Consider the following 9,045-nt stretch of genomic DNA (forward strand, 5'->3'; position numbering starts at 1 on the left):
TGAGCTCACCCGTAGGCTTCGCTCATCCACTTGCACACTTCCACACACGGCAGGCAGCAAGCCAAGCCACATGCGTGTGTCAGCGCGGGCTTATTGCCCTACCCTTGTCTCGTTGCCTTGTGTGTGCTCAAAGCGAGGCACGAAGCCAAGCCACACGCACACACCGCACATGGACAGCAACCATCGAGTGGCTCGCTCATCCAATGAACATCAAAATCCAATTAAATGTTATCAAAAAAAATTTGCACGATTAAATTTTCATAATTTCAACAATTCCAATCGTTTTAGATTACGAAAAAAATAATTAAAATGAGCGATTTATGTAATTACAAACAATCCAATTAATGAAATATAATAAATCTAGGCTAGCAATATTCAAATTTAACGAACGATACGATGAACATCAAAAAAAATTTGAATAACTTTGATAATCCAATCTAAAACTTTAAATCGTTCTAAACATTTAAATTTCAGATTTTATCAAATTTGGTTTAGGTGAACAATTAAAATTAACGAATCCAATCAAAATTTTAATCCATGAATTTTTAAATATGCCATTTAAACTTGAAATAATATTCCCCTTCTCACCTAACTAAAATTTCAGATCTAACCAATTAATAAAATTAATTTTCGATCTAAAATTCATTAATTTAGGTAAAATTAAAATTAGGGTTTTTTTTTATCAATATTCATGGACCAAAAAATACCATATGTTCATATTATACCAAACAACAATAAGGAAAGTTTTCAATTAATTCCGAGTTCTTTAGGTCGAACAATTAATTGAAAAAATTTCCAAAATTAATGTTTTAATTCATTAATTAACAACAACGTCCAAAAAATCACACTTTGGGGCATGTTTTTGAGATTCTATTCTGAAGAATTGATCTTAAAATGCTGTTTCCAATCATAATATGGTCAGAAAAATCGAAATTTTGACACTTTACGAACACAACAACTTTTCAACGATTCATCGATCCAATAATCAAGAAAAACGTTAGAAAAGTTACGAATTAATTCTGAAATTTCGACATAATCATAAACATAATAACATGCTAATAATTACTTTAAATACATATAGATCATGATACCACTGTAGGGGTTTACGGTTAATTATATAACATGATATCTGAATAACCCCAAAGCTAGGAAGCATGTATAAAGTACAAGTCAAGCATTACTTACGTTTGTAACGTGTTTTCCCTTAGTTCGACGAACACGAACACGAACAAGAACTCCAAATGTCGTTCCTCTACTTGGTTCACTGACATGTTCAGATCCGTCTTGAAATTGATGTCTTAGACCTCCTTCAAGATATTTTTGCCTTTTGGGAAGAAGACGCTCATGGAGGCAAAGAGAGAATTAGGGTTTCTCTTTTCTCCTAGGGTTGTGTATTATTCATTAGATTGGAAAACCGCATGTTTAGGATTAATGTTATAACCTTTAGGTTATAACACAAACCGGCTAAGCCACAAAGGCCAAGAGTCGGCCAACAACTCACGCAAGCCCATACGCGCAACCACACAGGAGCTGGGCCTTGGTCCCTGCTGTGTGCGCTGTTGTTGCTGATCCGTGCATGCTTGCACGCCCAGTCAAAGGCTTGGGCCTTGCTTGTGCGTGCTGGCGCGCTACTGCGCCTAGTGCGCCTTGCGCGCTTGGCTCGTTGGACCGACAACGTTGTCTTCTCGTATTTGCGTCCAATGCCTTACGACGATTATTTATCGTATAGTACTTGACGATCCAATGTTGCACTATAGGATTATCCGTTTTGCCTAGCTTACAAATATACGCAATACAATATACGATTCTGATCCAACGTCATATCGTATATTTATGTTTTCCGAACTAGTTTTCCGAAAAGCTATTAAATGAATTTCCGATTCATTTAATCCGGTGATCTGTTATATGCCAATGATGTGACCTTATAGGTTTAGTCAAGAGTAAGTTGTGAGCCTAATATAGATTAGAACTCATTGATCGGAAGCTTTGTTCCGGCCAGCCGTTCCGATCACTTGATCTCACTGAATTAATTGTTCGTAATTAATCTGAACCTTGGTATTGGATCAATGCACTTTGGGTGAAGGACATATTTCCTTCAAAAGGATACAATCAATAAATCATGGTCACCGCATACAACTTCTAGCAATTGTTATTTTTAACCGGGTTAATTTTTATCTTTATTCTTTATACAATATGAGTCCGGTGAGAATTTTGAGCAAAAATCTTTGTAAATATGCTCAAAAATAATATTACAAACTGTAAAATAGTCGTCGTTGCGTAATTCATCATTATCCATCGATTTGCAGCACACTGTAAAAGTTAAAAGCTTTTAGAGTTATTCATTTACAAGTTATTGAATATTAGAGTGATTATATAGCTTTCGGATGGCAAAAAGAAACGATCAGGACAAGGGCAACGTAGGAATACTAATATTTAAGTAATTTTCAGTTATTCTGCATTTAGGTAAAATGCTACTTGCATTTAGTACCACTCTAAGAATTGGGGAAAATACAAAAATTAAACGACTACCAGAGGTAAGAAACGACTGCCAGTTAGAACTGTCGGCGGTAGGAAGAGACTACCGGTAAATGTTTTCGGCATTTGGTTAAGGCCGCTGGGTTATATGTTTGAGGCTTATTAATGCAGTCGAGTTATATGTCCGGAGGTTTACTTAAGCTGTCGAAAAATATCGCCGAATGTATGGTTTTTATAGTTTTCTTAGTTTCATTCGTTCTACAGTAATATTCCGGTAAGAAAAAATTGGACAAGAAAAAAATTCTGACTGCAAATATTAGGTACCATAAAGTAATCATCATTGCGTTGTTCATTATTACTGTCCATTGATTCGTAGAGTATGCTGAATGTTGAACACTTTTTAGAGTTGTTAAATTATAAGTCAATACAAGAGTGATAATAATTTTTGGCTAGGAATATTTTTAGCTCTGAATAAGGATAATTTAGGAAAAAGAATATTTAAGTGATATTAAGTTATTTACATTCAGAGAAAATACTACGTGCATTTAGTACTCCCCAGAAAAGAAAAAGTGCATTGAAAACCCCCCATGTACTATGTTTCCCTTCCTCATGTACTTTATTTCTTTTTACATGTACTATATAGTATATTTCAATTTTCCGCACACTATATTCCACTTTTCTCAAAATCTGTGTTTTTAATTTGGGACGGAGGGAGTAATAGAGTAAGATGATATAAAAGACGTTGTGTTATTATTATGTCGTACAAAATGATACACCAAATAATAACAAAACATAATACAAAAATCATAACTCGATCAGCAAAACATACCCTTCATTTTCTATGACCAATAAACTGGTTGCAGTAGATTGAAAGGTTAAACAGAATATCAAGGATGAGAAATTATGAAATATAACAATTAAACATCAGAATCACAAGATATAAATTAGACACACACACACACACATATATATATAAAATATAATATATATATATATATATATATATATATATATATATATATATATATATATATATATATATATATATATATATATATATATATATATATATATATATATATATATAACAAGACCTAATATATTGGCATGAACAGCTGTGCAAAGGCAAGCAGCAGCGTTGAGGTTAATATATATATATATATATATATATATATATATATATATATTATAAAAATATTGCACAAATAATCACATGTTATGTTTCTCATTTTAGCCAGGTTAAATAAGACATCATATATTCATATTCAAATTTTACAAACGTTTAAAGGATTAAGTTAACTGGTATCAATTTATCTCTTTTATTTAAATATAACACTACCCATGTCTCAAAATATAAATATAGCTTTTATTTGAGAAAAAACTAAAAATCTAGTTATTAATATGCTTGTTGTACATTTGGCTCACCTAATATAAAAATGTTGGATCTGCATGGATACATAATCTTATAACATATAAGATTCATTTTGGAACTAAAAAGTTCTTTGAAGTTCGTGTTATTCTTCATCATGAATCCGTATACAACTTTTAGCGAAAATTTATTTTGATACATACCTTAGATGTTATTTCTACTACTGCACTTTGTACTACGAGTCTAAAACACATTATTTGAGTGTTCAAGAACCACATTATGAGAATGATGTCATTGAATATTAGAATATATTATATTATCATGGTTGGCTTCCTTCCTCACCAAGCGCTTGTACACATGTGAAATCCAACTACAGATATTTGAAGGCTCATGTACAATAGAAAATTAAAGAAATTTTTTTTGTGCAATGATCGAGTTATCTTGGAAAGTTCTTAATATAAGGGTCGATATATAGAGATGATTCAAGTCATTCTCCATGTTGAAAAGTACCTCAAAATATTATACTAAGGTCATTAATTCTTGTATATTTAGTAATTATATTGTTAAGACTCAACTCCATATATCCAAACAGACAATAAGAGAAAAGTAAAAAATACTATGAGTTCGAATTTACCTCTAAAAACTTTCTCATTGAGATGGCAAAAAGTGTAGCTTTCTTTACCACAGAGTTCTACGACACCCAAGCTTAGAAGACGACAAAATATTTGGATTAAAGGTATGCCTATTGGAGGCGAATAAAGATTTTGTTGGAGATATTGGTTGATTTGAACAATAATGGGGCCGTAAAAATGGATGGTGCCAACCTCCACAAAGATAGGTACGATGGAAAAAAAAATAGGGTAACAATAATAAACGGTGGTCGACTTAGTGATTTTATTAGTAGTTTAAGAGAAGATATCTTGGTATTTTGTACCTAAAATTCCAATATTGAAAGGCTCTCCTTTATATCATTCTTTCCATTCACTTTTTGGACAATTGTTTGTGCTTCGCCGTTTTTGTTTATCTCCAACATAATGCTGGACTTTCGGTGACAAAAAGTGATAATAAAAGGATAATCATAACTATACCTCCTACAATGCCATAGGATACCCTCCAATCCCATGATTTTTGATTTGATACAATAAGTTCACTACATTAGCTCCTAAAGAGCCAAACATTAATGCTACATTCGACAACATGGGGCATGTATATGGAGTGATGTCTTCTGCAATAGTTGGAATGACCTAAGAACAAAAATACCAAAAAACATGTTGTAAGAAATTGTATATAAGCTGGTGTGAAGATTACAACACACAAACTTCTTATATTGACATATGAAGATAATCCAAAAATGCTTCAGCAAAATAAGATACATATTACATTTTAGCAACCGCGTTAGTTTAGTTTAGCTTCCCTAAACGCAATCTGATTTTACTTGACGCAATCATTTTATACATATATATTACACATATTGCACATATATTATAAAAATATTGCACAAAATCACATGTTATATTTCTCATTTTATCCAGGTTAAATAAGACATCATATATTCATATTCAAATTTCACAAACGTTTAAAGGATTAAATTAACTGATGTCAATTGACCTCTTTTATTTAAACATAACACTACCCATGTCTCAAAATATAAATTTAGCTTTCATTTGAGAAAAACTAAAAATCTAATTATTAATATGCTTGTTGTACATTTGGCTCACCTAATATAAAAATGTAGGATCTTTATGGATACATAATCTTATACGGAGTAACATATAAAATTCATTTTGGAACCAAAAAATTCTTTGAAGGTCGTGTTATTCTTCATCATGAATCCGTATACAACTTTTAGCGAATACTAATTTTGATACATACCTTAGATGTTATTCCTACTCATGCACTTTGTACTACGAGTCTAAAGCACATTATTTGAGTGTTCATTAACCACATTATGAGAATGATGTCATTAAATATTAGAATATATGATATTATCATTGTTGACTTCCTTCCCCACCAAGCGCTTGTACAAATGTGAAATCCAACTACAGATATTTAAAGGCTCATATACAATAGAAAATTAAACAAAGTTATTTTGTGCAATGATCGAGTTATCTTGGAAAATTCTTAATAGAAGGGTGGATACATAGAGATGATTCAAGTCATTCCCCATGTTGAAAAGTACCTCATAATATTATAGTAAGGTCATTAATTCTTGTATATTTAGTAATTATATGGTTAAGACTCAACTCCATATATCCAAACAGACAATAAGAGAAAAGTAAAAAATACAATGAGTTCGAATTTACCTCTAAAACCTTTCTCATTGAGATGACAAAAAGTAGTAGCTTTTTTTAACAAAGATTTCTACCACCCCCAAGCTTAGAAGACGACAAAATATTTGGATTGAGGGTATGCCAATTGGAGGCGAATAAAGATTTTGTTGGAGATATTGGCTGATTTGAATAATAATGGGGCCGTAAAAATGGATGGTGCCAACTTCCACAAAGCTAGATAGGTATGATGGAAAAAAATAGGGTAACAATAATTAACGGTGGTCGACTTAATGATTTTATTAGTAGTTAAAGAGAAGTTATCTTGGTATTTTGTACCCAAAATTCCAATATTGAAAGGCTCTCCTTTATATCATTCTTTCCATTCACTTTTCAGAGAATTGTTTGTGCTTCACCTTTTTTGTTTATCTCCAACATAAATGCTGGACTTTCGGTGACAAAAAGTGATAATAAAAGGATAATCATAACTACACCTCCTACAATGCCATAAGATACCCTCCAATCCCATGATTGTTGATTTGATACAATATGTTCACTACATTAGCTCCTAAAGAGCCAAACATTAATGCTACATTCGACAACATGGGGCATGTATATGGAGTGATGTCTTCTGCAATAGTTGGAATGACCTAAGAAAAAAAATACCAAAAAAAATATTGTAAGAAATTGTATATAAGTTGGTGTGAAGGTTACAACACACAAAACTTCCTATATTGACATATGACGATAATCCAAAAATGCTTCAGCAAAATAAGATATATATTACATTTTAGCAACCGTGTTAGTTTAGTTTAGCTTCCTTAAACGCAATCTGATTTTACTTGACGCAATCCTTTTATACATATATATTACACATATTACACATATGTTATAAAAATATTGCACAAATAATCACATGTTATATTTCTCATTTTAGCCGGGTTAAATAAGACATCATATATTCATATTCATATTCAAATTTTACAAACGTTTAAAGGATTAAGTTAACTGATGTCAATTGACCTCTTTTATTTAAACATAACACCACCCATGTCTCAAAATATAAATTAAGCTTTTATTTGAGAAAAAACTAAAAATCTAGTTATTAATGTGGTTGTTATACATTTGGCTTACCTAATATAAAAATGTTGGATTTGCATGGATACATAATCTTATAACATATAAGATTCATTTTGAAACCAAAAAAATCTTTGAATTTTGTGTTATTCTTCATCATGAATCCGTATACAACTTTTCGCGAAAATTTATTTTGATACATACCTTAGATGTTATTCATACTCCTGCACTTTGTACTACGAGTCTAAAACACATTATTTTAGTGTTCATGAACCACATTATGAGAATGATGTCATTGAATATTAGAATATATGATATTATCATTGTTGGCTTTCTTCCCCACCAAGCGCTTGTACAAATGTGAAATCCAACTACAGATATTTGAAGGCTTATGTACAATAGAAAATTAAACAAAGTTTTTTTGTGCAATGATCGAGTTATCTTGAAAACTTCTTAATAGAAGGGTGGATATATAGAGATGATTCAAGTCATTCCCCGTGTTGAAAAGTACCTCATAATATTATACTAAGGTCATTAATTCTTGTATATTTAGTAATTATATGGTTAAGACTCAACTCTATGTATCCAAACAGACAATAAGGGAAAATTTGTAACACTCTGACAATTCTCCCTTTTCTAGAATAACCTTTTTAATAATTATAAATATAGAGAATTATCAAAGTATTGTCGCCCGTGTGAAAACGTATCGGCATATTCTGAATTTTGCAGCATAAAAAAAACTAACTTTAAGTTTATAAATAATCAACTATAGAGTTAATCCCAAAAACTATCAACGAAAATAAAGTCAATGTAACTAGAAAGTCCAATTAAACAAACCAAAGTCAACTTACCAAATCAAGACAAAATACAAGGTCTCTAGTCCCGAACCCAACAATGCATCATCTTCAAACCTGTAGATGGACAATGCTTATTGACCCTTAGAGACTGCTCACCAAAATGGGTCATCATAGGATCAATAAGGCATAGCCATGATCAACACACACAAACAAAGCACATAATAAGTAAAGCTGAGTACTACATACTAAATCAATGAATAAATATTCCTTGAATGATACTAATAAAGCATAAGTAAGGACACCCAACCATATTAACTTGAAAACCCCATTTGACTAGACTAGGCTAGACCTTTATATCATTAATATTATTTTAATTGAAATAGTCAATGGACCGAGTTGTCCAACCAGAAGTCTTCCTTAACGAAGACGAGGTACGGGGGCGACTCCGTAACCTCAGTGACCTGCGATATTAAGGACCTTTTGAATTAAATAGAACACGGTGATCAATCCGGTCCCAGAAAAAGCCATGATCTACCACCATGAACCCCAACTCCTGTTTGTCCGTCATTTCAGACGTGAACAGTCTAAAGCCATTGCTATTCAATTTCACTTTACATGATTTACGAATTAATACTTTGTTATGACTCGTCAATCACATATAAATCACATAATCAACAAGTATTCACAACTGTTTTTATCTTGGAATTAAGTAAGCGATCACAGAGTTATCAATTGATATATTAAAAAGTGATACCGCAAGTGCACGGTGTCTGTTGTTAGCATATACTTAGCAAATACGGGTCGATCCCACAGGGAGACAAGTTCTATTAGTTTTTGCCCAATTATACGAACTATTTCAATAACGAAAGTTGATTTTGAGTGTTAACTAGTAAAACTAAAGCAGTAATAAAAACGCGTAATTTATCAATGAATTAAAGGTCTAGGGCGTCTGTTCGGTTCACCATGCTTATACCAGTCCAAGAACACAAATCAATTCGACAATAAATAGGCTAGGCCGATTAATTAAAGTATATGTTAATCCTACGGTCGGGTCTTAACA

The sequence above is a fragment of the Spinacia oleracea genome, chromosome 4 (genome assembly GCF_020520425.1).
Source record: "Spinacia oleracea cultivar Varoflay chromosome 4, BTI_SOV_V1, whole genome shotgun sequence".
In the NCBI taxonomy this organism is placed as follows: Eukaryota; Viridiplantae; Streptophyta; class Magnoliopsida; order Caryophyllales; family Amaranthaceae; genus Spinacia; species Spinacia oleracea.